The 25,339-nt window shown below is 53.1% G+C and overlaps 1 long non-coding RNA gene across 1 annotated transcript; it reads right to left on the bottom strand.

Moving 5' to 3' along the window:
* Positions 1 to 14,263: 14,263 nt before the first annotated feature.
* LOC306655939 lies at positions 14,264 to 15,405 on the bottom strand. Its single transcript, XR_013762362.1, has 2 exons — positions 14,923 to 15,405; positions 14,264 to 14,544 (listed from the first exon to the last, which is right to left on the bottom strand). It is a non-coding gene; the product is annotated as an uncharacterized lncRNA (long non-coding RNA).
* Positions 15,406 to 25,339: the final 9,934 nt, after the last annotated feature.

Below are 25,339 nucleotides of genomic sequence, written 5' to 3'. Positions count from 1 at the left end.
GAAGTGACCTTTTATTCTGGTTTCTAGAATGTGATGATGATGGGGAAGGAACTTGCAAACCCCTGATTCTGCAGCATGCTGTAAGGACATTTGGAACCCAGCACTCACATTCTGGGCCTTAGTTTCCTTATTTATGAAAGATGAAAGAGAGGAGTTGGACTGGATGATCTCTGATCATCACAGGTGTTGAGAACTTCCTATGTGATGGGGTCTTTATGTACATGTTAGCATTTAACTCAGGCATTGCTTTATGAGATCATTATCCTCACATTCCAGCTGATGAAACTGAGACTCAGGTTAGTTAAGTAACTTACCCAAAGTCACACAGCCAGTTAGTGGAGGGCAGGTGACACGCCCAGGCCTGACCAGGCAGCAGCATTGTTGAGAACCCGACTACCTCAGGCAAGAGGCTGGCTCACTAGGCAATGGCAGTAAGTACCCAGGAGAGGGATGGAAGGAGGGGCAGAGCAGGACAGCCTACGGGAGGGACAGAGGATGACAGGAAGGTTTGGAGCCTGGGGCATTGGGCGAGTGATGATGCTATTAATAGAAACGGGGAAGTCGAGAGGAGGAGCCAGTTTAAGGCCAGCATATGACGAGTTCATTCTTAGACACATTGACCCTGATTTGCTAACAGTGGGACACTTAGGCCGAGCTCTAGCCACAGTTCAATTTGGAAAAATCAAGACTTAAAAATACCCCCAAGTCCCTGCCCACCCCCCCCCCCAGGCTGTGGGGGTGGGGGATGGTTTGCAGCAGCCCTGTCAAGCCCAAGTTCAAGTCCCTCCGTGACCACTAGGGGTCCCCACTGGTGCACAGGCCTGATAGAGCAGCCCAGGGTGTGCCTGCCCTGGGGCCTGCCTAGAAGGGACACCACTGGTTTTAGGGAGCCAGGCTCCTCTGTCACAGGGACAGCGAGGTTTAGAGGAGGGTGGGAGAGAGGCTCACATGACCGAGAGCACAGTCTCCCCATCCTGGCAACGCTTTTCATAGGAGTCTGTCACTAACCACCAAGTTCTGTGGACCTCAGGGCCAGGAAGAGGAACAGCAAGCCAAGCCCCCTTGCCTGCAGGTGTCTTGGGAACTGCCAGCTCCAGGCGCCTGGGGGACACCATGTCCAAGGCACCAGGGCTCTCGACCTCGGGCAGTGGAACCGGGAGCAGGATCCCAGCTGTTCAAGCTGCATGTCTCCCCTGACATTTGCGTCAGCAGTCCTGCCCTTTGACTTTTAATTCCCCCAGAGAGGAGGGTGGAGGTGATCAGGACTAATTATCTGCAATTCAATTCGACCAGCAGGTTATTGGGGTTTAGCCTGGCTTCCTGCCCGCCCACACCCCCAGCTTTATGGCCTTGGTCTCTTTTGGAAGCTGAAGAACAGAGGGCAGGAGTGGTCCTCTTGGTCTCCTGGTGTCAGAGTGCCCCGTGGGAATTTATGCTTATAAAAGTGCTTGGAGTTTCCAGATAGAGGTGTCCCCACGCTCATGCCCAACCCAGGCCCAGGGCCCTCAAGCCAGCTTCCCACTGGGCTGGGACTTGTTGGGACATGTCCCAACGTGGGCTGGACTAGGAGAGGACTGCCAGCCTCCTGGCTGCCTTCCTGGGTTTGGGGGTGTAGGGCTCAGGAAGGGAAGAGATAGGCAGGCCCCGGGGAGTCTAGCCCCCCCTGCCAGGCCTGGGGCCCCTGACAGTGTCTGGTGTCCCTCTATATTTGGCTGCAACATTACCGACATGCCCTCTCAGAGGGGCAGCCAGCCCAAGCCCTGTCGTCTGATTCCAGGGCCTGGACTGTTCGGGAACTATCCTTGTGGGGCCTGGGGATAGCAGAGGTGGGGTGTAAGGGAACATTTCCTCCTGGCTTCAGGGCAAAGAGGAGCTGAGGGTGTGTGGCATAGAGAATTGGCCCTGAAACCTTTCTCAGAATTCCCTGTACAGTTACTCGAGTGTTCCTTCTGCTCAGGTTTCCTGGGGAGGCCTAGTCTGGGGTCACAGGGACTGTCTGGGCATGAACCCCAACCCCTTCTCCCTCAATTTAGAGCCCGCTCCCTGCATACCAGGTTTTACTTGAAAGCACTGTAGTTCCCCATCTTCTGGGTTTCTTAGATCACTAACATTTCCAAAAAACAACTTGGGATCTGACACGGTTACCAGTTTTTTATTTTTATTTAGTGTCCTTTTAGTTAAGGACACTAAAAGGAAATGTCAAAGGAAGGGTGTTTTTAAATACACACACAATCACACACACACACACACACACACACACACTGTTGAAAATGCACAGCCCAGATGAAAAGTAGCATAGACCCAGCTTTCTGAAAGCTCACTATATTGTCCTTATTATTCTCATTTTGCCACAGGCAGATGGGAACATGACAACAGCTGGCACTGGGCACCCCATCGCTGGACTCCTGTTCTAGGAACTTCTGGTCCCTTCCACTGCTTAGCCTGGGCCTGTTGCCAGGGCAGCCAGCCCAACTGGGAGACCCTCCCCAGCATGGCTCTCCAGCCACCTCAGGCACCTTCGCCTCTTCCTAGCTCCTCCTTCCCTCTCCCCCCAGTATTTGCGGAAGGCGGTGAGGAGCCTTCTTTACAGTCTTCTCTCTGAAGAGAGCAGACTGTCCCGGCTGCAGTGCTGGCCACCTGCTGCAGCCCTGAGTCTGCCCTGGAGAAGTCACAGGGCCGCCACGAACCCCGAGGACTACTGCTGTGGGAGGCACCAGGTGAGGGAGGCCAGAGCAGACGCCTGCCACTTTCTGCCTTGTGATCTGAGACTAGCCCTAGAACCTCCCTCCTTAAGCTTCAGTTTCTTGTTCTATAAAATGGGTATATTAACTCCTCATCACAGGCCAGTGTGAGGATTAAATGAGAGGATGTCTGTGAAAGTACTTCGTGAACTATAAAGCGTAGGGTAGGGGTAGCTATTATTATTATGGGAAACTAATAAACAGCTGAAGAAAGAGCAGCCCCACAGCTGATCTCAGCATCTGGGTACAAAGACAGGGTCACACCCACCCTGGGGCTGCCATCTGGGGGCCCCTCCAACCCCACGGAGGAGCAACACCAACCTGATCCGGGGAGTCAAGGAGGCCGGGGCTGGAAGAGGCCTTCTGCATGACTAGGAGTCGCCTCCAGCCTGTCCAGCCTGGTTGCTCGTGGTGGCTGCCCTCGTGGTTACTGGCGCTGACTGCCTCCCAGATGGTAGTGTGTGGATGTCCCTCTGGGGTGAATGGAGAGCATCGGGCCTGAGGATGCACAGGAAGCCCTTGCCTGAACATCCAGGCACTAACAGAGGAACAGCTAGTAGGAACGACCTTTCCTCGCCACGTCACCATGGGGCAGTAAGACATGCCAACCCCTGTTGCCTGTCCAGTTGTACTGTAAAATAGGGGAAGGAGGTAAGGATCTCTGTGAGTTTATTTGAGATCACAGGTGAAAACCCTTGCAAGACGCTGGGTCAGAGGAAGGTGCTCTGCCTACCCCCCAGGAAGTCCCCACAAAGGGAACCAGTAGCCCTGAGAAAGCCGGCACCTGTGACCAGTCTGTCTCCCGCACCTGGAGTGGAGCCCCGGCCTCTGCCCTGGCCAGCAGCCAATGGGGCAGGTCTCTTGGCCAGCCAGGCTGTGGCTGCCCCTCCCCCCCGGCTGCAGTCAGTTGTCATGAGGTCATTGCCACCTTCCCCAGCTGGCATCCCCCTGCCCCCTCCCACCCCCGTGCTGACATCCCATTTGGCAAAAAGGTCGGAAAAGCCGCTGACGCTTCCAGACCCTGAGTTCATTGACTGGTCAGGGCCCGCAGGCCACAAGCTGACCATGTGGGCAGAGGGTTTGCAGAGTGAGGGAGAGGCCTTTCCAGGCCTCCTGCCCATGGACCCCCACCTGCCCCACCAGTACACTCCTGCAACTTCCACCACACCCCTCCACATACACACCGGGACCTACACACCCCCACTCCACCCGCTGCCCACAGTCTCTGCACCCCTGCATAAAGAGTCCACACGCCCAGACTCCCACCCCCTCCCGTGAGCAGCCACCTTGCCACCAAGACACCCTTCAACACACAGGCTCACGTGTGTGCCCTGCTCGGTGCTCTGGGTTCTTGGCCACGCTGGCTATCACAGCCGTGGCCACACCACTCCTGTGGCCACCCTGGCCTGTCCCCTTGGACTTCATTGGGTCAAGGGGACACACTGAGGCTGAGCCAGACTCGGGGGTGGGGGTCTCTGATTAGAAGATCTCTGGACCAAAAGTGCAGGCAGCCCTGGCTGAAAAGGCTCCCCAGTCAAGCTCTTCATTGCTCCTTGGTGGACACCAAGGCCTGAGAGAGCAATCAGTTTTTCCAAGTGCTTCAAAGTGCAAGAGAGAGTGACAGCATTGAGACTCCTTCCTCCTCATCGCCCCCTGCCCCACTGCCCTGCAGGGAGCCCCTCAGATGGCCCCACCCCAAGGCTTTCTGCAGGGGACTTCCTCAGGTTGAGGCTGGGTGAGGGCTCACCTCTATCCTGGGTGCAAGGTCATCTGAGGCTGACAGGGGAGGCCCCCACAGCAGAGCCAAGGCCTTCTGGCTTGGGATGGTGACAACAGGCTTCTTCAGTGAATACTCAGCAGCCCAAAGCCTACTTTCCCAGTGGCCCTGAGTCTGGCCCTGCCTCCCTGGATCTCACACATCAAGACCCTCAGCACCTGCCTGGCATGTGGCTCCAGGGTGGACTCCCTCCTTAGACCATCGACTCCATGAGGGTGGTGAGGGGTTTTCCCTGGAGCTGGGGATGGCATCCAACAGTGTGTTGAATGAATGAACAGACCAGCCTCCCCACCACTAGCCTCCTGTACAAGCCTCCTCCAGACCATAACTGAGAGCTATAGTCTCTAGTGGGAAAGGCCCCCAACCAGAAGCTGGGGTCTGATGTAGATGGCCGTTTGACCCAGTTCCAGTCACTTCTCCCTCTGGGCTTCAGCTGCATCTAGGGATGAGGGGCCTGCTGCTTGGGAGAAAGCAAGAGTCTGTGGTTCCAGGCACCACCCCTGTGCCAGGGCTCTGGCCACGGGCAGCCTCTTTCCCCCCAGCCTGGGAGAAGGCACCCTCCTGGGCAGACCCAGGCTAGGGAGCCCTAGAATGTAAATATAACTGCCACCCAGAATAGACCAGAACATTCGCAACCTGGGAAGCAAGGGAACAGAGTACTTCTTGCACCTTCCCCCCAACCACACCCCACCTCCCCCCACTCACACGTGGCTGGGTCCACCCGCCCCAGGAGCCTCTGGGCACAGACTCCGGTCAACATCCTGCTTCCTGCAGGGCCCTCCGGGAGGCCCGGCCCGAGAGGGCACACAGAGGGGTGTTTGTTCGCAGTGGGCGGCAGGGAGAGATGCTAATCGCTGCGGATCACCGGCCCGCTGAAGGTCAGGAGGTAACGCGACCTGCGGTTATAAATAACCGCGCCTGGCGGCTGCTGAGGGCCACACGCTGGATCCGCGCCCCTCGCCGGCCCGCGGGCACGGATTGATTACTGCCCTCCCTGCCGGCCTGCGGGAACCTGAACCCCGAGAGAGCCGAGCGCGGTGACCTTTCGGGGTGGCGCGCAAGGTCAGACCAGGCCCCTGCTTTCCTGCCTCTGCTGGGGAGCGGTGGGACGAAGACACTGCCATCCCACCTTGGCCGCCCGGCACACGCCCGCCCCCCGCGACTCCCCGCCGCCACCAGGAGGTGGAAGGAGGCTGCAGGACCCAGGGACCCAGGCTGCTCTCTCCCTCCAATCCCCCTGGCCTGCTATGGCCAATGGCAGGGAGGCCGGAGTGACCCAGCCAGGGAGGGACAACCCACAGCCACACCTGGCCCTGCTTCTAGAACCCAAACTGAGGGCCTTTCTGTGATGGTGGGGTTCAGCCCAGAGGGTCCCCAGACCCCCCACTCCCCACCCCACCCCTGCATCCTCTGGCTGTGCGGAAACAGATCCCCTAGCCTGGGGCTTGGGGGTCTCAGAGGCTTGGGAGGGGAACGACACTGGTGGCCCCGGGAGAGGCAGCTCCCCTCCCTCTCTTCCTTTGGAGAGAGAGTGCCTTTAATTTTTTAAGATTTTTTTTTTTTTTTTTTTTTTTTGGTCCTGGAGTCGAGCACACACACTGAACAGTATACACATCCAAAGTGTCCGGCTGGGTCAGAGCCTACCCGCCGGCAACCCCAGATCAAAACGCAGCCCCCCACAGTACCAGAAGCCCGCAGGCCCCTCCCACCGAGCACCCCGAAAGATAAGCCCTCTGCTGACTCCCAGCCCCTCCTCTCTGGCTGCTTCTGAGCTGTGCCTGCCCAGTACCTGCCCTTGGGTGTCTGGTTTCTTTTGCTCAGTATTCGTCTGTGAGGTTCTGCTCCTCCCAGGGGAGCCAGGGGCCGCCCATCCTCCTGCGGGCAGCTTGCCCTTGGGAGATTCTCTCACCGTTTATTCACCCATTTTGCTGTTGATGGACCCTGGGCCGGGTTCCAGCTCCTGGCTCTCCTGAGGAGGCCTCTGTGCACCTTGCGCGCTGTGTGCTGTGGGCTGGTGGAGGGCCACTGTTTGTATTCCTAGGACAGGGACCGTGGAGCCCAGGCCCAGGCGTGTGCCGGCTCAGCTTTGAAGATCCAGGAAGTGTTACTTTTTCATGGAACATTTCAGCAAAAGTGAATTTTCAAAGTCAACTCTTTGTTTTTCTTTAAAAAAAAAAAAATGACAGAAGATCATTTTGATGATCAAATAGGGGCTGGGGCTGGGGCTCAGTGGTGGAGCGCTTGCCTAGCATGTGTGGGGCCCTGGGTTCGATCCTCAGCACCACATATACATAAATGAAATGAAGGTCCATCAACAACTAAAAAATATACATATTAAAAAAATACGGAAAAGATGGATATGTAAAAGTGAAAGAAAAGAAGCATTGGTAGCACACACCTGTAATTCCAGCCTGAACGGAGACTGGAGGGTGGCAAGTTTGGGGCCAGCCCTGACAACTTAGTGAGACTCTGCCTCAAAATAAAAAATAGAAAAGACTGGCTATCTGGCTCAGTGGTAGAATGCCTGGGTTCCATCCCCAGGGCTACAAAAACTGAAAATTAAAAACTTAAAGCGCACCCAAATGAAATTGCTGTGTACTTACTAAGAATAAAAATAAAAAATAATTTTTTAAAAAAATTAAAGCGCACTGCTATTCAATAGTCGATGGAGGTGTCCTTGGAGCCTCTTGTGCGTCAGGTCCTGGACAGGAGAGACCCAGCTCCTCCTGCAGGCAGCCTGGGTCTGGGCCACGTCAGCAGTGGCACCACCCAGGGAAAGACCTGTGCATCTTCTGTGACCTCCGTCAGCCTCCCCTCGCCCACCACGGCTGCCATCTGCATCCAAGCGGAGGCCAGAGAGCCTCCAGCCAGGCCTTGTCCAGCCAGGCTGTACCGAGGACTCAAAGCAGCACAGCTCACTGCAGCCAAGCCAGGAGAGGGCTGGGCAAGGAGCAGGGCTGGGCAGTGGGCACCCGGGCGGGGCAGGCGTCAGCAGCTGGTTCCAAGGGCAGCTCTCAGGAGGAGGGGAGCCTGGGCTGAGAGGCCAGAGTGCACTGGACTTTGGGTTTCCTCCCAAGGGCCACTGGAGGGGGTTAAACCTGGGAGTGAGCAGACCAATCTGCTTCTAGCAAGATCACTCTGGATCCCCATGGAAACTCTTGGTGACAAGGGCAAAGGGCAGAGACCTTTGGAGACCCAGAGCTGATAAGCGAGGGCAGTGCTGGGAGGTGTCCCCCTTGCAGAGGGCGCGGGGGAGGGTGTGGTGGGATCGCAGATTTGGCAGGGTGGTGATTAGCTGCTTGAGGTTTGATGGACTTCCTTCCGTCTTTAGCATGCTTGGTTCCGCTTCGGTCTGGTCACCTCTGGGAGGCAAGTTGGTTGGACCTGAGGAGAACAGGCTGAGCCAGTCGTGGGGAACTCCAAGTGAGAATTCCTCTCATTCATTTAACAAGTGTTAATGGAGCACCCACCTGTTTGGAGGTAGTCCTAACACTGGGGACATTTTGATTTGAGTTACAAAGGCCTGGTCCTTGTGGCGCTTATACTCTCATGGGGAAGACTTAGATAAATGTAAAATGGTGATAAATGCTGAGGATTAGGCTGGTTGGAGGGGGTCAGCATGACAGCAGTAGAGGGGAGTCTATTTCAGATAGGGTGGTCAGGAAAGGCTTCTCTGAAGAGGGCACTTCTGAGCTGAGGCCTGGAGAAGTGAGGTAATAAGGCTCTTGAGGCAGGGGAGAAGGGGAATCAACCAGGTAGAGGGCACAGCGAGTGCAAAGGCCCGGAGGCAGGTGCACACAAATGTCTGAGAAGCAACAGAGGCCAATGTGGGAGGGCCGCAGTGCAGGCTGGAGAACAGAGCAAAGACCAAGCAGGGCCGACATGAGGATTTGAGAAGGCAAGGCCTGATCTTGTTTTGGTTTTGGAAAGATCACTTTGTCTGCTCTGAGAGCAGACTTGAGTGAGGTGGGGACTCCAGTCAGGGGGAAAGCAGAGGCCTGACTATCAGCATGGTTAGAAGTGGCCTAATTCCATGCATATTGTGACAGTGGCATCCATAGCATTTGTGGATGGACTAGATGTGACCTGTGAGAGAGAGCAGGGCCCTGCTGACAGATGCCCCTTCACTACGCTGTGGAGTGTCCCAGGCTGCCATCCTCCTCTTACCCTCCCTCGTCTCTGGGTGTCTCCCCGCTGCCTTGTCCTCCCTCTTCTTGTCTCCTATCCCCTGTCCTCCCTCCGCCTTTCCCTTCTCACTCCTCCTCTCCTTTCCCCCAGGCCCCTCCTCCCCTCCCCCACCTCTTCTGTTTCAGGAGTCCAGTGACCTCATGCTGTCACCTCCACAGGACAGGGCCCAGAGGCTGGGAGCTAAGGAGAAGGTAGATGTGGCTCCCAGGACCCACCCTGGTGTGGGCCTCCCCTGGTGGGAAAGCCCAATCTTCTCCTGGGGCCTTTCCAGCCCTGAGCCCCAGAGGTTCATGGGAAATCCCGGTACTGCATAAAGCAAAGCTGAGGGTTCTTGGGACGGGTGCCCTCACGTAGCCCCCGCTCCACTTGTTGGGCTTTGTGGCCAGGAGTTCTCAAAGCCTGCCCTGGTGGCAGAGGTCTGGCTCCTTGACCCTGTGCTGGATTCAGGCTGAGCAGCATCAGCGCACGCAGGCCTGAGTCCATGGCCAAGGGCCAGGCTGGGAGGCCCAGTCAGCGTCACCACCTGGATGAGTGGTGGGTGTCTCCAACTAACGATCCAGGACGTGAGCTCCCGAAACCCTCTCCAAACCTGCCTTTCCTCCAGTCTTCTCCCAACTCAGTTGGCCAATCACGACGACCTCTTTCCAGATGATCAGGCAGTGCCCTCTGCATCCCTGACCTGTCACTCACCCAACACCCCATCTGTCAGGGAGTGCTGTCAGCTCTGCCTGCAGAACATGTTCAGCATCTGAGCCCCTCGCCCCCCACCCCCCCACCGGATCCAAGCCAACATCATCGCTCACTGGATTCATACAGTAGCATCTGCCCTGACTCTTCATTCTGTTCCTAGCACAATAGCCAGATGGATTTTATTGAAAAGTGACTCAGATAGTGTTGCTTATCTGCTTCCCCTGTCAACCTGAGGAAGAGCCCAAGTCCTTCATGATGGCCTCTATAAAGTCTGCACCTCCCCCACCTCTCCCGCATCATCTCCTGCCACAGCTCACTTGGCTGCAGCTACTCTAGCCTCCTTGTTCTTGATTACGCAACACATGTGTCTGCCTCAGGGCCTTTGCACTTGCAGTTCCCTCTTCTTAAATCCCCTCCCCCACATCTCCCTGATTTGCTCCTCACTTTCTTTAGGTCTTCATTTGCATATTACCCTCTCAGACAAGCCTTCACTGACCACCATGTTAAAAACCAAAAGCTCACATTTTGTACCCAGGTCTGGATTTCTTATACTGTTCTCCAGTAAAAGGATCCACAGCTCCTTGGAGGAAATGACTGGACCTCCTAGAGGACCCTGGAGCATTCTGTAATGCCAGCAAGTCAGGAAGAGCTTTTAAAAAAAGAGCCACATCAACAAAGGTACAGTCAGGGGAGCAGAGGAGTCACCCGCCACAAGCTGGAACAATTCAACAACAACGTAAATACTGAATGATAACCCAAATGTAAAGCAGATATTCAGGAGTTTATGACAAATAAGTGATTGCATAAACAAATAAATGAGGGAGAAGAGACAATTCTTCCAGGCAGAAGAATTTCTAATAATTTATGCAGATACTTCACCCTAAATGGGGGGGTGGGAAGTATGACTCCCAGCCCTGAAGCAGCGTGGACGGCACCCAGTGACTTCGCTCCAGGACGTGCAGGCTGGAAGGGCCAGGGGAAGGGACCCTGCGTGGAGAAAACTGGCAGATGCTTATTACCTCAGTCAGGTATCCAAGGTCAACATCACCCACGTTGGGAGTAAGGTGGAAATGGTGAGCTGGTTCCCCAAACCCATAGCCCTAGCAAAATCATGACAAAGCATGAGGCAAATTCTGATGCACGTCTATCTGACCGGCACCCCTCAAAACTGCCAGGGTCATCAAAAACAAGGAAAGTCGGAACTGTCCCAGCCAAAGGGAGCCACCGGAGAAAACGATGAAATGGAATGTGATATCCTAGAGGACATCCTGGAAAAGAAGAGGGAGTTAACTAAACTCAGGCAGTCTGAAAAACTAGATGTCCATTAACAATAATGGATCTGGATTGCTTTCGTCACCACAGCAGATGTACCTTACTAATGTCCAATGGCAATAATAGGAAAACTGAGTGCAGGAGGAGAGGTTTGGGGGAAGTCCGGGTGCAGAGTTCTTAATTTTTCTGCAAAACTGAAACTGCCCTAAAAAAATACATTTTATTTAAAAATTACATCCCCATTGGGTGCAGTGGTACATACCTCTAATCCTAGCAATTTGAGAGGCTGGGGCAGGAGGATTATAAGTTTGAGGCCAGCCTCAGCAATTTGGCAGTAACCCTGACTCACAATAAAAATAAAAAATAAAAAAGGGCTGGCGATGTAGTTCAGTGCTTGAGTGCTACTTCCTGGGTTCAGTCGCCAGCACCAAAAAATAAATCCCCCTCCACCAGCTATATCTCCCTTATCCCTGTCTTTTCTCATCACCACTTAAAGTACTATATATTTTTTAAAAAAATTTTTTAGATGTTGATAGACCTTTATTTTATTCATTTATTTATATATGCGGTGCTGAGGATCGAACCCAGTGCCTCACACATGCTAGGCAAGCGCTCTACCACTGAGCCACAACCCCAGTGCACCTACTTTATATTGAACTGGTGTATTTTATTACACGTTAACTCTCTGGAATATAAGCTCGTGGGATCAGGGGAGCAGCTTGGTGGTGCAGGCTGGCCTAGAATTCAAGCTCCCTAAAGGTTTCTGTTTCTTTGACTGCCATATCTCTAGCACCTAGAATAGGTAACAGGTGCTCACAAAATATTTGTTGAACGATAAATTTCCGAAGATAGTCACTGTTAGTTTTTCCAGTTTCCCCCTCTGCTTAAATACACTTATTATTGTTTTAAAACAAACACACATACAGTGTTCTGCTTATCTGTTCTCTTCGCCTAATAGCTCCTAATTATTTTTCCTTATTATTCTTTTACAACATCATTTTCTAATCCCTGTTGGTGTTTGAGGCCCAACCACGGGTTGTGATTCAGGAGGCAAAGGCTTTGGGGTCCCCTGGCACTCTGCTGGCTCTGCCACACTGCCACATGGGCAGGAGGATGGAGAGACTGCCAAGGCCAGGCCGAGGCTATACCCGCCCTCTGACATCAGATCCCTGGGCACTAGATCCTGCCTGGTGAACCGGGTGCGTCAGAACCCAGGGATTAAATAGCTTTTGAAATCCACCAGCTTGTCCTCGACCAGCCAGAGGGCCGGGACACATGCCCAGTCCTTCTGTCAGCCCAGGCAGAGTGGCAAAGACTTAGTGTGCAAGCATCCAGGGCAGCAGGGAGAGACCTCCGGAGGTTGGCCACAGCCCAAAGGGTCTTGGCCCAAGGGACTCTGGAGAGCTGAGCTCCTGAGAGGGGGGCATCAGACCCTCTCTCCAAATGCCTGAGTCGGGGATTGGTTCACCTGACCTGGTTGTAAGGTTTTGCAGTGCTGGGGGCGAAACCCAGGTCCTGTGCCTGCCCCCAGCCCCGCAGCTGTTTCGCTGGCGGGAAGCGGGTGGTGGAGGGAAAGCCACAGGGTTTGTGTGGTAGGGGGAGTCCTTTGCACTTAGAGGCCATTTGCTTTCAAATCCAACTGCGTGTCCTCCTTCCTGGTTAGCAATACAGAGCCACCCAGACTCTGCTAGACATACGAGTGCTAAAGATAAAAATACTCGAAGGACATATGCCTTCTGTGAACCACTATATGGGCTTGGGGAGTCCTTGGGCTCTCCTCTACACCACGATTCCACTGCCACCGCAGGCCCCTGGACGGGGGAACTGTCATGGCCTCGGACATGCTGTGTGTGTGAGAATGGCCTGCCCCTGTCATCACCTGAAGCAGGCCGCCGTGTGAATGTGTCCCTGGGCGTGCGGCGTGCGTGTCTGCCTGCTTGTGCTCGTGTGTGCGGACGCGCGTGCCTCCGTGCGTGCGTTGACGTGTTTTGAGTCCTTGCCGTCTTGGGGGCAGGACTGCATGGGTGCGTGGGCTAGCGTGGGTGCGCGCGTGGGTGTGCGCATGGGCACGCTCTTCTGTTTCTGGGTGGTGAGTGGCTTGTACCTGAGGGTTCCTGGAGGAGCCGCGTGGGCGCTCCACGGGTGCGCTGCGTGCATTCCGCGGGAGCACATGCCTGTGAGCAGGTGTGTGCATGTGTGTGTCCTCAGGTATGTGCCCAGAGTCCAGCTCTGAGAAAAGAGATCAGTCCCGCCCATCTGCCCCAGCAGCTGCCACCCCAGCCCCCACGCGTCCCCTTGGCGGGGCTGCTTGATGTTTTCATCTCACAGGTGAGCTGACCTCTCCTTTTCTCACACCTTTTTCTACACACTCATTCTCATCTGAAGTTTTCTCAGACTGTGCCTGTGACAGTCCTCCCCCTCTGTGCCTGAGTCCCGCCTCCACGAGCTCATTGTTTTGCAGCTCCCTAGCCCCGGGAGATGCTCTGGAAGCAAAGAGCTCCCGAGTCGGTGTATTTTTGGTAAAGCTGCAGTTGACACTCCACAGAGAGACGTCATGTACCCGAGCATGCTAAAGGTCCTGAGAAGTGCTGAAGTAAAGAAACCCAGTGACATTAGGTCAACACCAGATTTCTTGCAATTATTCCATGTTGGTACCCAAACTCAAATAACACCTTGATGGGATCAGGGTTCCTCCATGTACATGTGGGAAAGTCTGTGGGGCGGTGGGAGATGGCCACAACAAGTGGCCTCCTTGCTGCTTCTCCAGCAATTGTGTGCCTGCTTCTCAATGTCTGGTTGATTGGGGCTGGGCAGACAGGCTGGGCCCCTCAGGAGCTGGGAGCCCTGTGGTTTGGGAAGCCGGAATTGGAATTGGCCCGCTGCATCTGGGGCCTGCAGGGAAGCTGTGCAGCAGGTCAGGAGCCCTTCCCCAAAGTGGCTGAGGCCTCAGAGTAGTCCCCGCCTCCAATGGGGGCTGAGTGGCATGGAAGCTCCTCCCACTGGCCCTAGCCAGGCTGCCAGGGCAGACATACCTGATGCATGAAGCTCAGGGAGGAACCTCTTTCCAAGACCCAGAGCTGCAGGTGTAATGGAGACTGACCCATTTGAGTGGCACTTCAGCCCCTCCCAAACTAGAGACTCTGCCCCTCAGCGTTTGCCCTGCAAGACCAGGCACCATCCCTAGGTCGTCTTCAGCAGCTTCTTGGTGGTCAGACATCTTGAAGCCCCAGTATGGGGTGGGGGTTGTGAGGATAGCAGGTGCTTTCTTGTGGGTCCCACTCCTGATCTGACCACTGCTTCCAGAGAATAAGGTAGTTGGGGGGAGCTCTCTGCTTCCTCTTTTCCCATAACATTAAAGAAAAAAATCTTGAAAATTATGCATATAATACACGAATACAATCTCCTTGTATGATCCAAAAAATGCAGAAGCAGAGTAAAAAATGTCTTTCACCCTCCTCACCAGCCCCCACCCCTCAGGATCCCTGCTGGGATAGGGCTCCTAGAAGTCACATGTTCACAGTTCAATGTATCCCTTCATTTCCACTTCCATTTTTTGTAGATTAAAAAAAAAAAAAAAAAAAGCAAAAACCACAAGTGGAACCATATACTGTGTATCCCCGTGGCTTGCTTTTTGAAAAGAATTTAAACTATCCGATCCACATCACTACATCTTGATCTACCCCCATTTTAAAAATCAGCTACACAATATTCCAAGAAGTCCGTGTCCCCCTCCATTTGATGACTCCCCTGTTGAAACGCGTTGTTTCCCATTTTTTGCTATTCCTGAATGCACAATGGTGCAATAACATCTCTCAGCAGATCTCTGGGGCACACATGCTTGAAAGATGGATTCCTGAGCGTGGCATCCTCAGCAATCTGCCGGAAAAGACAAGACCAAGGGAGGAGGCTGAGGATCTGAGAGGATAGGTTGAGATTAGAACGTCCCCCACATTTTCGGGGGGCCCCCGGCCCTCCCTTGTCCGCCCCCACTCGTGCCTCGGGTCTCTGAGGCCTGCTAGGCCCTGGCCGGCCGCCGCCTCGCCTGCGCCCCCGCGGCTGCTGAGCTGCCCGCGCCTGGGAGGAACCAAAAAAAGCCTGCGCGTGGTGCGCGCGCGAGCAGCGCGGGGCCCGGCGCTGCCGTTTTTAGTGTGCCTGGAGCCCAGAATATAGACTTCATCCCCCCCAGGAAACGCGGCCATAATATTTTTGGTTGCATAAGCAAACGAAATTAGAAATCTGGAACGCGTTCAAGACCTTTAGATGCGAGCGCGGGGGACCAGCGGAGAGACAGATGGGGATTAGGCGAGTTGAGCATCAGGAGAATAATTTCCTCTTTTAATTTGGGTTCCATAGACAAGTAAAACAGCTTTAGCGGCCCGGTTACGTAACCGGCGCCAGCCCGGGGTCTGATAAGCGGCCGCCGCGAGCCGGTCCGGCCCTTGGGCTTCTGCGCCGCCTGGCCGGGCGGGAGGGCTGGGGCGGGCCTTGCCTGCGGGCGCCCAGCGCGTCAGCCGCCCCGGGGCTGTTAAGCAGGGCTATTGTTAGCTCTGCTCAACACAGCAGCTCGCGGAGCTCAAATGAGTTGGCCCGGGCCACACAGCTTGCAATTTGCAGTCAGGATTTGAACTCGTCTTGCTCGGATGAGGTTCTCCACTTCACTGCACAGGAAAAGTGTCCTCCCGCGCTGCAATTCCGTGGAGCGCAGAACAACGCCTGAGGGTGTCCCTTGGGAGATTGTACGAAATAATCAAACGTTGGAAGCTACCAAAATGTTTGTCAGTGTAGCGAATGGTCAAATGAACTCTGAGAGCCTTCATGCTATGGCGCGCTACAGCGCAGCAAAACGGGGAGGGGGATCGGAAGATGGAAAGAGACACCAGGAGTAGAATTCAGTGACAAAGAGCAAGTTACAGGATGGTAGGAATAGTGTCATCTCACTTATGGTAAAAGAAAAAAACAATACCCGCCTCCCCAGGAACGCTATATCTCTTTCCCCATCTGCAATGTTCCTGGAAGGAGATGCTGTAGAAAAGGCATTGGTCCCTGAACTGGTGGGTGAAGGTGTCTGTACCTCTGGAGGGAGGCAGGGTGTAAAGGAATGTCACTGGAAATTTTATGTTGTCCCCTGCCTACTTCTGTACCACATCTTTGAGTTTCTCACATGAGAATGTACTGTGTGTACTTGAATCTGTAAGAAGCAAACCTTCAAAGATAAAGAAGGCTGGGGGGCCTGCAGCTTTGCAGCCTGAGGCTGGACTTTGCTTCCTGCTACGTTTTCAGTCCTGAAAGTAGGAATTAGGCAGGTGCCTAAAGTTAGAGCAGCAGGTGTGTGCGGTGGGGATGGGGAGGATCTTAGAGCCAAGTGGCCCGGTACCCTGGCATCCGGATAAGGACAGGAGAGGGATTGTCCCAGCACTTCACATCAGCAGGCACAGAGGCTGTGCTTTGTTAGCTCTTTCACCCCCAGGCCACTCCGCCCTGCCAGTCCAGAAAAGTACTAGGGTTCAGGCACAGCAGCAGTGAGGCAGGAAGGAAAGAACTAGGTATTCATGAGTTGGGGGACAAGGTCACTGGGGAGCAATTTGGCATCAGTTCAACCACCCATCCTGTGTCCGAGGCACTGGTGGTTTTGAAGAATGTCTGCAAATTCTTGACATGCTTCCCATTGAGAGAAGGGATCTCTGGCCCCTTCCCTTCCAATCTGGGATGACCTTAGCAACTCCGCAACATTCCCATAGAATGTAGTGGAAGTGACACTGCCTGACTTCCAAGCCTGGATCTTACAAGGCCGGGCAACTCTCCCGTGGCTCTCTTACCTTGGGTGGGGGCAGGGACAGGCGACATGAGAAGTCTGATTACCCTGAGATTGACTTACTGGAGAAGCCATGTGCAGCACTTAGGTGGCAGGCCCAGCTGATTCCAGCCAATTGCCAGCATCCCCTGAAGCTATGCGCATGCCCTGTCTCCTGCATCCAGCCATTGAGTGACAGCAGCCAGTGGGAGACCCCCAAGTGAGAATTGCTTGGCTAAGAGTTTCCCAAATTCCAGATCCAGAAAACCGAGAGTGAGATAAAATAGTTCTTTCAAGCTGCAAACGACTGAGTGTTTGTTACAAAGCAACGGTATCTGTAAAGGGGGTCTCCATGGCTAGGCACTGCACACGGAGGGCTACAACAATGAATAAGCATGGTCTCTGCCCCCGACAAAGGAATAGTTTAATAGAGAAGCCAGACACAGAAGCAGATAATTATAAAATAACGTGGTAAGCACAACGACAGAGTCACGCACAGGTAATATGGGAGCAGGACCGAGGAGTCTGTGATCTAGGCTGGGTGCGGTCTGAAACGTTTTCCTGGAGCAGGTGACATTGAACTGGCTTTGAATGGTGAGTAAAGGTTGACTTGGTAAAGGGGTGATGGGAGGTAGGAAAGGCATCCAGACAGGAGTAAGCCCCGGAGGCGAGAGCAGGTGATGTCAACCAGGAGACCATGAAGGAGAAGACAGCTGGAGGGGAGGCTGGGAGTGGCAGGGCCCCAGGTCCCAGGAGCCTTGAGAACCGGCCAGGAGCTTAGCCTGGGAGCAGCTGGGAGGCATCAAAGGTGGAGGCGGGAGATGGAGGCTCCTGGAAACAGCAGGGGGAGGGAGGATTGGGGAACAGGAGAAGGCCAGGCGGCTGGACCAGTGATTGGGAAGAGACTGAGGAGAGAGCTTGGGGATCCCAGAGCCAGTGGGATGCGAAAACCAGGAAGGATGAGATGTGGGAAGCATTTGGGAAATAAAAGATCAGGTCTGGGTGCCTGTCATGCTTAGGGTTGGGTCTTGGTATTTTTCTGGGGTGATGACTGGCAGTGGTACCAGCAACTTAGAGAGCCTTGGATGAGACCTGGGTGAGAGAGGCTGATCAGGTGTTTTGTAGCAGTGTGGCAGGTCCAGGTGGAGACAAGCAGGATGGGTAGTCAACTGAAGCTCGGGGAGGAGGTGTGGCCATAGTAGACACTCCAGATGTGTGCATGAATGGATGACGTACACAGAGGTGGTGGTTTCATTAGGACAGATGAGGTGGATGAGGATGAGGAACAGGCCCTGGGGGTGGGCCCTTGCTGCTGAAATTGGCAGGGGAGGTGTAGGCGGGAGCCAAGTATGATGACCAAGGACCTGGTGATTCCTGGTCAGAGATCCTGGAATACATCCTAACAAGTAGACCACAAAAAACCAAAAACCAAACCAAAACAAAAAACATGAGGAGTCAGATCCAGGTCCAAGAGACATTAATTTAGTGCTTACTGGGTGATTGACACTGTGCTTCAGGTATATAATTCAATTAAATCCTTAGACCAACATATTCATTGATTCAAGAAGTTTTTGTTTAACACCTATTACGTGCTGTTCTAGATTAGATGCTGGGTGTATTTGCAGATGAAGCAAATACCACCCTGCCCCCATGAATTCAGTGGAGTTATTCCCTTTTCACAGAAGTTCAGAGATTAAGTTTTGCTATCCAACTCTATGCCCATGATGCTTCAGGGCGCCCCAGCATGGCAGGTAGCATAGAAAAATGCTGGGGCTGAGTTTTGGAGGCAGAGGGCAGCTGTGATCTAGGGGTCCTGGTCTGCAGGGAATCTGAGAACCATTCACGACACTTGTGCTGGCTCAGATCCACCTTTCAAGGAATTTGGGCTCCCTGGGAATTTAAGCACATCTATTATCAAGAAATGTGTTTTGAGCTAGCACAGTGGCACATGCCTATGATCCCAGTGACTTGGGAGGCTGAGATGGGAGGATTGAAAGTTCAAGGCCAGCCTCAGCAATTTAGCAAGACCCTGCCTCAAAATGAAAAATCAAAAGGGCTGGAGATGTGGCTCAGAGATTAGATGTCCCTAGGTTCAATCCCTGGTACCTTAAAAAAAAAAAAAAAAAAAAAAGGACTGGCAATGTAGCTCAGTGGTACAGCGTCTGAGTTCAATACCCAGTAACCCCCCACCAAAAAGAAAGAGATGCATCCTGGGGTTGGGGTTAAGGGCAGGGGATGAACAGGACTTGAGGTACAACTCAGGTTTCTCCTCTTAATAAGGATAATGGTGATGGCCCCTGAGCATCTATTACCCACAGGGCTCTGTGCTAATTGACTTCCAGCCTTCAGCTCTTGTGATCATCGTTGAATCCCACTCCAGGTTCACTTTATAAGGGAACTCTGAGGCTGGGCTGGGTGGTAAGTTCCCTGAACCACACTGTCAGGAAAGTGGCAAAGCCACAGAACCGGGCCCATCGGGTTCCAAAACTTGGGGTGCAGCCAGTACCCACAGTGCCTCACATCAGAATTGGTATAGGGACTGGGGTGGCCTGAGCTCATGGGCGGGACTCAGGGCCCAGCTTTGGAGAACTGGGGCGGCACGGGCTTTTGGTTGGGCCAGGCACAAGCCATGACGCCTGGCCAGCCCCCTCACTAGCTATCCCTGCCTTAGGCCCCAGGGTCCTCCTCCCAACTCTGACTGTTTTCTCCCCTAGAATAGGAAGGCCACGGGAGACCAACATGTCCTCCTCTCTCCTCTTGCAGATTAGGAAATCAGGGCATCAAAGGGGGTGTTAGCTAGCTAATGCCACCCCTCAAATCAGTGAGTGACAGAGCTGGGGGGAGATTACATGTCTCCTGTGCTTTGGTCTAATACCTACTTCCTCCTTGTAGGCTAAGAGCAGGGCTTGACCTCACCAGTCTCCCCAACACACACACACACACACACACACACACACACACACACACACACAGAGTCCTTACTTCTCATGGTCTGGTCTCTAACTAAAGACAGGACTCTGAATTTCCATTCCCAGATCACCTGTCCACTCCATCTGCCACTTGCAGGGGATGATCAGTGAATAGCACCAAGCAGCTGAAACCAACGACTCTCAAGCCAAGAGGGCACGAGGCAGTGACAACTTGGCAAGTGTGTGCCCATCTAATGGGATGGCCCAACTCCAGCCAACTGAGCCATGTGGTTCAGAAGCTTGTCCAGAGAAACCAGAAAGCCTGGCTACCTAGTAGGACGTCTCTTGATTGAACTAGTAACAGGTTCACACACTTCCCCCTTGCCATTAGCAACCCGTTTACTTCGTTTCAAAGGTGAGGCTGTGGGACTGACTGGCAGGCCCAGACTGTAGAACCCCCTAGGGTGCTTCAGAAACCCCCCGTCGCACTGCACACAATCAAATCAGAATCCTGGAGGCAGGAGCCAGGTATCCACCTTTTTAAGAAAGCTCCTTGGGTAATCCCAAAGCACACCAGCGTCACGGGGGTAGCTTGTGTGAAGTGCAAATCATCAAACCCCCACCCTGGACCTGCTGAATCAGAATCTCCACTGCAGGGTCAGCACTGTGTACTTGACCGAGCCCCGCAGGGCTTCTGAGGCACAGTGAAATTTGAGGCACACCTTCTCAGACAGGAGGTGTGAGGCCCAGGTGGTGCCTGCCAGCAGCTGCAGACATGGAAAATAATCAGCTGAACATTCAGTTTTGGTTTTGGTTTTGTTTTGTTTTCAGTACTGGAGATTGAAACCAGGAGCACTCTTCCACGGAGCTACATACCCAGTCCTTTTTATTTTTTATTTTGAATCAGGGTCTCACTAAGTTGCTGAGGCTGGACTCAAATTTGCAATCCTCCAGCCTCAACTTCCCAGATTGCTGGGATTACAGGCATGTCCCACTGTGCCCGGCAAGACATTCAGTTTTAAGACACTTTTTTTCAGGTATGGTGGCACATGTCTGTAATTCCGGCATTTCAGGAGGCTGAGGTAGGAGGATCACCAGTTCAAAGCCAGCCTCAGCAATTTAACTCTAAGCAACTGAGTGAGACCTGTCTGAAAATAAAAAGGACCTGGGAAGTGGCTCAGTAGTTAAGCAGGCTTGGGTTCAATCCCTGGTGCCACAAAATAAAAAATAAAAGACACTTTTTGTGAAAAATGATAAAAGTTAAAAGTCTTATTCTGATATAATAAATACCAAGGGTCAGGGAACACTACAGTGTGACTCATTCATCTTATTTAGTTGGAAACTTTTCTCCCTTTAAAGTCTGAGTTGTGAAACTCTATTTTATTTTATTGAGACAAGGCTTTACTATATTTGCCAGACTGAACTTGAACTCCTGGCCTCAGTGTCCGACGTGCTAGGACTACAGACACAAACCACCATGCTCTCCTTCTTAATCTGGAGCCAGAGGCCCTCCCTAGACTTCGATTTTTGTAAGACAAGGATGGCACATATTAGGTGCTCACTAAACATCAACTTCTTTCCTTATCATTTCCCCTTAGAATTTCTAGAGCAGTGGTTTACATACATCCTACTGCTGCTTTGATTTATTAAAGTTAGCAGCAGAGCCCAGCTGTCCTTTCTGGGAATGGACAGCTGGTCAGGGATTATGAGTTACCGAGTCTCATCCAGTTGGGGCTGGCTGTCCTTAGTTAAAAAGCTTACAGATGCCCAGAGATAGAAAGGGAAATGAATGAAACAAGAAGAAAATTATATCGATGATTTTATTATAACTCTGCAAAATGACTTCTTTGATTCTATCATGCACCGTTGATTTACCAAGAGACATTTATTTTTAGTGGGGAAAAAAATGCAGACACTTTAAGTGTGCACGCAAACTAAATGATGCATTTGTGTTTTGGAAATGTGACAAATGCTTATCTCTGAGGCAAGGAAATAGGATTTTCTTATGAACGAAGATTGGAAGGAAGAATGGGAAAATGCAATATAGTGATGTTCATGGGTTATGGATTATCTTTTGTTATTTTAGGGGGTTCTTGTCACAGGTACTAATGTGGAGTGTATGTTATGATTTGAAAAAAAAATAGTTATGGTCAGGTATAGTAATCCCAATGGCTTGGGAGGCTAAGTCAGGAGGATTGCAAGTTTGAGGCCAGCCTCAGCAATTTATCAAGACCCTAAGCAATTTAGTGAGAACTTGTCTCAAAATAAAAAATAGGGGCTGGAGAATACAGCTCAGTTGGTAGAGTGCTTGCCTCACATGCACAGGGCTCTGGGTTCAGTCCCCAGCACCATAAAACAAACAAACAAAATAAAAAAATAAAAAGGACTAGGGATGTACCTCAGTGGTAGGGTGTCTGGGGGTTCAATCCCCAGTACACACACACACACACAAAAAAGTTACAAAGGAAAAGAAATTCTATCAGCTGCACTAGCCACAAAGCCTCTTAGGGGAGAATATCACAAGATGTGGCTATAAAGTGTCAGGAAATCTGCTATAAAATGGTCCTTTTCCCAGGGCAGAATTTAGTCTCTGTATGACCTCTGGTAAGGCACTGGGGAGCCTCAGTTTTGGCCCATGCAAAATGGAAACCCTGATCCTCCACCTGGCCTGGTTCCTGTTTGGTTAGAGAATTGAACCTAGGGATTATTGAAGAGAGGAGCAGGTGGAAGCCTTAATCTGTTTAGCCCGGGAGGGGTGTTCTGAGACTCCTCCCCAGCACCCAGTCTCAGGTCCACAGCCTTGCAGCAGATCCTGGCTGGGCAATGCAGGGCACAGCTGGCACCTCTGCTTCCAGACAGGCCCCCACCTTATCTGTTGGCAAAACGTCAAATCCTTAGACTGCTGCTGCAATCTCAGAGCCACTGGTGCCTGAGAAAGCCTTCTGCGGGACAGATCCAGCTGGTGGGCACAGGACATAAGAATGACTGGCACCACCCACAGCCAGATGAAGCCTGAAACTCCCATCACTAGGGGCTCCCTCTCTGAAGGAAATCATCCCACAGGACGGCCCCAATAAAAGTGCCGAGGCATTATTTTAGCAAGTTCAACACTAAAATGTAGACCAGAGAATGCAGCCCGCAGTTGGACCTCTCTTGGCCTTCATAGGGTCTTGTTAAATGTTTGAGTTTCCCACAAAGCCATAATCCTTTTCGTTCCTGTGGTCACTTCATGGGCTGGGGCAGGACTGGACGTGGCAGTTTCGAAGGGGTTCCTGGGGGCCAGAGCACCAGGAGAAATTCCAGGAGCCAGCTGTCGGGAGAGCGGGCTGCCTCAGCTCTGGGCTTCGGCCTGCAGCCTGTGCTGGGCAGCTGAGGAGCAGAGAGGGCTTCTCACCCCGACTGAATGCGCAAGGAGCTTACAACCTGCCAGTGTGGGGTGTGTCCATCCTGGTAAGGGGGAACAGCTTGTGCATTCATATGGCACTCAGCGACGTTGACTGGATCCCACCTCTGTGCCAGGTGATGTCCCCTAGGGGCCCAAAGGCCAGTTATCTCATTTACTTCCCCCATCAGCCTGCACAAGAGGTATTATTGTCCCCATTTACAGATGACTAAACTAAGGCTTGGCCAGGGACGGTCACATGGGTGCCCCTCCCTTCCAGACAACCTGTGCACCCCACTTCTTCCTAGGCAGGTGGCCAGGGAGGCAATAATAAGGCGTGTGTTAGGGTTCCCTGCTCCTTTGGGCCATTGGCTGTTCTGGACTTTCTGACTGGGGTCAGAGTCTCCCGGGGCCCCCTGGACCGGGGCTCTTGGCTCTGGCAGCCTCACCCAGCCTGCCCAGGTGGACCTGGGGAGCTTATGGACTGGTCTGGGCATGCCCCTGCTGGAAGGGGGAAGGGAGGGCACAGCTGACCTCAGCCCCATCCTCCAGACCCAGATCCGAGGCTGGAAGTGGACATGCTTTCCCCAGAGTCTCTCAGAGGCACTGGGGCTTCCTGGGGCCCTTCTGCTCACTAAATGGCAACTCACAGCACCAGAAGTTTGGAAAGCAGGGTAAGGATATTTAAGTCGCACACAGTGCCACCTGCTAGAGAAGGCCATGTTAGTGCTGAAGGCACACTTCCTCTTTATCCCAAAGTTAGAAGAGGGACCTCCTGGGTCGTACTCTCCTACAGGCACAGAGGTCACAGCTATTTAGTTTTAGTTTTTTGGTTTTTTTTTTTTTTTTATTCTTTCCATTATTTTCATCATTGTTGGCTCCTCTGGGACCTTTTTATTTATTTGTTTGTTTTTTAATCCTTTCTAATAAAACAACACAGACTTCAGGAAATACTCAGTGAAAGAACAGTGGGCAGAGGTGGGTGATGGTCTGAGACAGTCGCTAGTCAGCTTTAGGCAGGACCAGCCAGGGCTGCGAACCCCATCACCATTCACCCCACAACCATTCCTGGTATCCCTGGCGTGAGTTCAGCCCTCATCCCACGTCACTGGTGTTTGTCAACCTTCAATAAAGGACATGCAGGTGGGGGGCGGAGCCAGGGAGCTGGGGCCATCAGCCTGCCCCCAGAATTAATGGGCAGAACAGATCTTAGGTCTTCTGTGCAGGCTTCCTCCCCCCTTGAGCCCTCCAGGAGGTACAAGAAAGAGGGCGACAGCTTTCAGAGAAAGCAGCAGGGTGGGGCTGGACCCAGGAAGGCCGGCAGCTGTAAGCACCCAGGCTGCCACCTGTCAGCAAAGGTCATGGAGTTTCTCTTCCTGAAGAGACTTCCAAGAAGCAGGTGGGGGGCATCTCAGTGGACTGGGCCAGAGGTCACCTACCTAAAGGCAGGGGCAGCGGCTTGGGTCTTCAGAAATCTTTTAAGTGAGCAAGGACTCCCAGGGCAGCCTGCAGGACAGAGGAAGGTGTGACTGGAGGGCTGAGATGGGAGCAGATGTTGGAGACATTGGCTGGGGCACAGGTTTTCCCTGAGAGGCTGTGAGGCCTTCTGAGCCTCTGCAAGCAGCTCAGTGGGAGGGGCCGCTCAGTGGGCCAGAGAGCAGCCCACAGGCCTTATAACCTCCTCCCTGGCCCATGACGGGAAAGAAAGTCCAGGCTTTGTGATTCTCTGTTGGCTCCATCCCCTCTTAGATCCGGGAACTGTGGGGGGCTTTGGACAGAGCTGACCCAGTCTACAAAGGTACTTCTGGATTCTTTCTGGAAGCCAGTGGGAGGAGGATGTTACCATGCCAGGCAGCTGGTCAACCACCTAGACTGGGGAGGCCGCAGTGGAGGGCCTTGGACACCTGTGTTTGAATCCAGACTCTGCCATGTCCAGGCTGGGGACCAAGAACAGCAGAAGATTTAGCTTCTTTGAGTTGCAGGGTCTTCTACTGTGAAATGAGGATTTAAAGAAAAAAAAACAACCAGCCCCCACCCCCGCCACTCTCTTCTGACCGCTTCCCCCACTCAGGTTGTCATGAGGATTCTGCAAGATATAGCAGGCAAAGGGGCCTGACATATATAGGTGCTCAATAAATGTCATTCTCTCCAGCTTCTCAGAACTGACGGCACACTCAGATTGCCCTGGGGATTCCTTTAACCCAGCAGCTTCCCCTCCCCCTGCCAAGTAGGGCTGCCTTTCCACAAGTCACAGGCCCAAGGGATTCAGGTGGCAGGACCCCAGGAGAGCACTAAGAGGCTAAAAGGCCATGGCCATGGGGAGGGGGAGGTGCTGAGCAGGGGTCTCCCCGGCCACCAGTCCCAGGGGCCCAGTGTGCAGTACTGGCCTCCCTGTGCTGTGAGCTGTGTTGCTGGGATGCAGTGTGGGTTTTTGTCTGCCTTCCCCACCCTGTGCCAACCCGCCCAGCAGGCCCCACTGCCTTGGCAACGCATTGCAAAGTCCACACAAAGGGAAACTGCGCTGGGGAGGCTGGTCCTGCCCAAAGCCTGGGGAGGGTTTCCATGGCAACGCTGACATCACTGGGCTGG

The sequence above is a fragment of the Sciurus vulgaris genome, assembly GCF_902686455.1.
Source record: "Sciurus vulgaris genome assembly, chromosome: 3".
NCBI lineage: Eukaryota > Metazoa > Chordata > Mammalia > Rodentia > Sciuridae > Sciurus > Sciurus vulgaris.
This window is presented reverse-complemented; position numbering and strand designations above follow the sequence as displayed.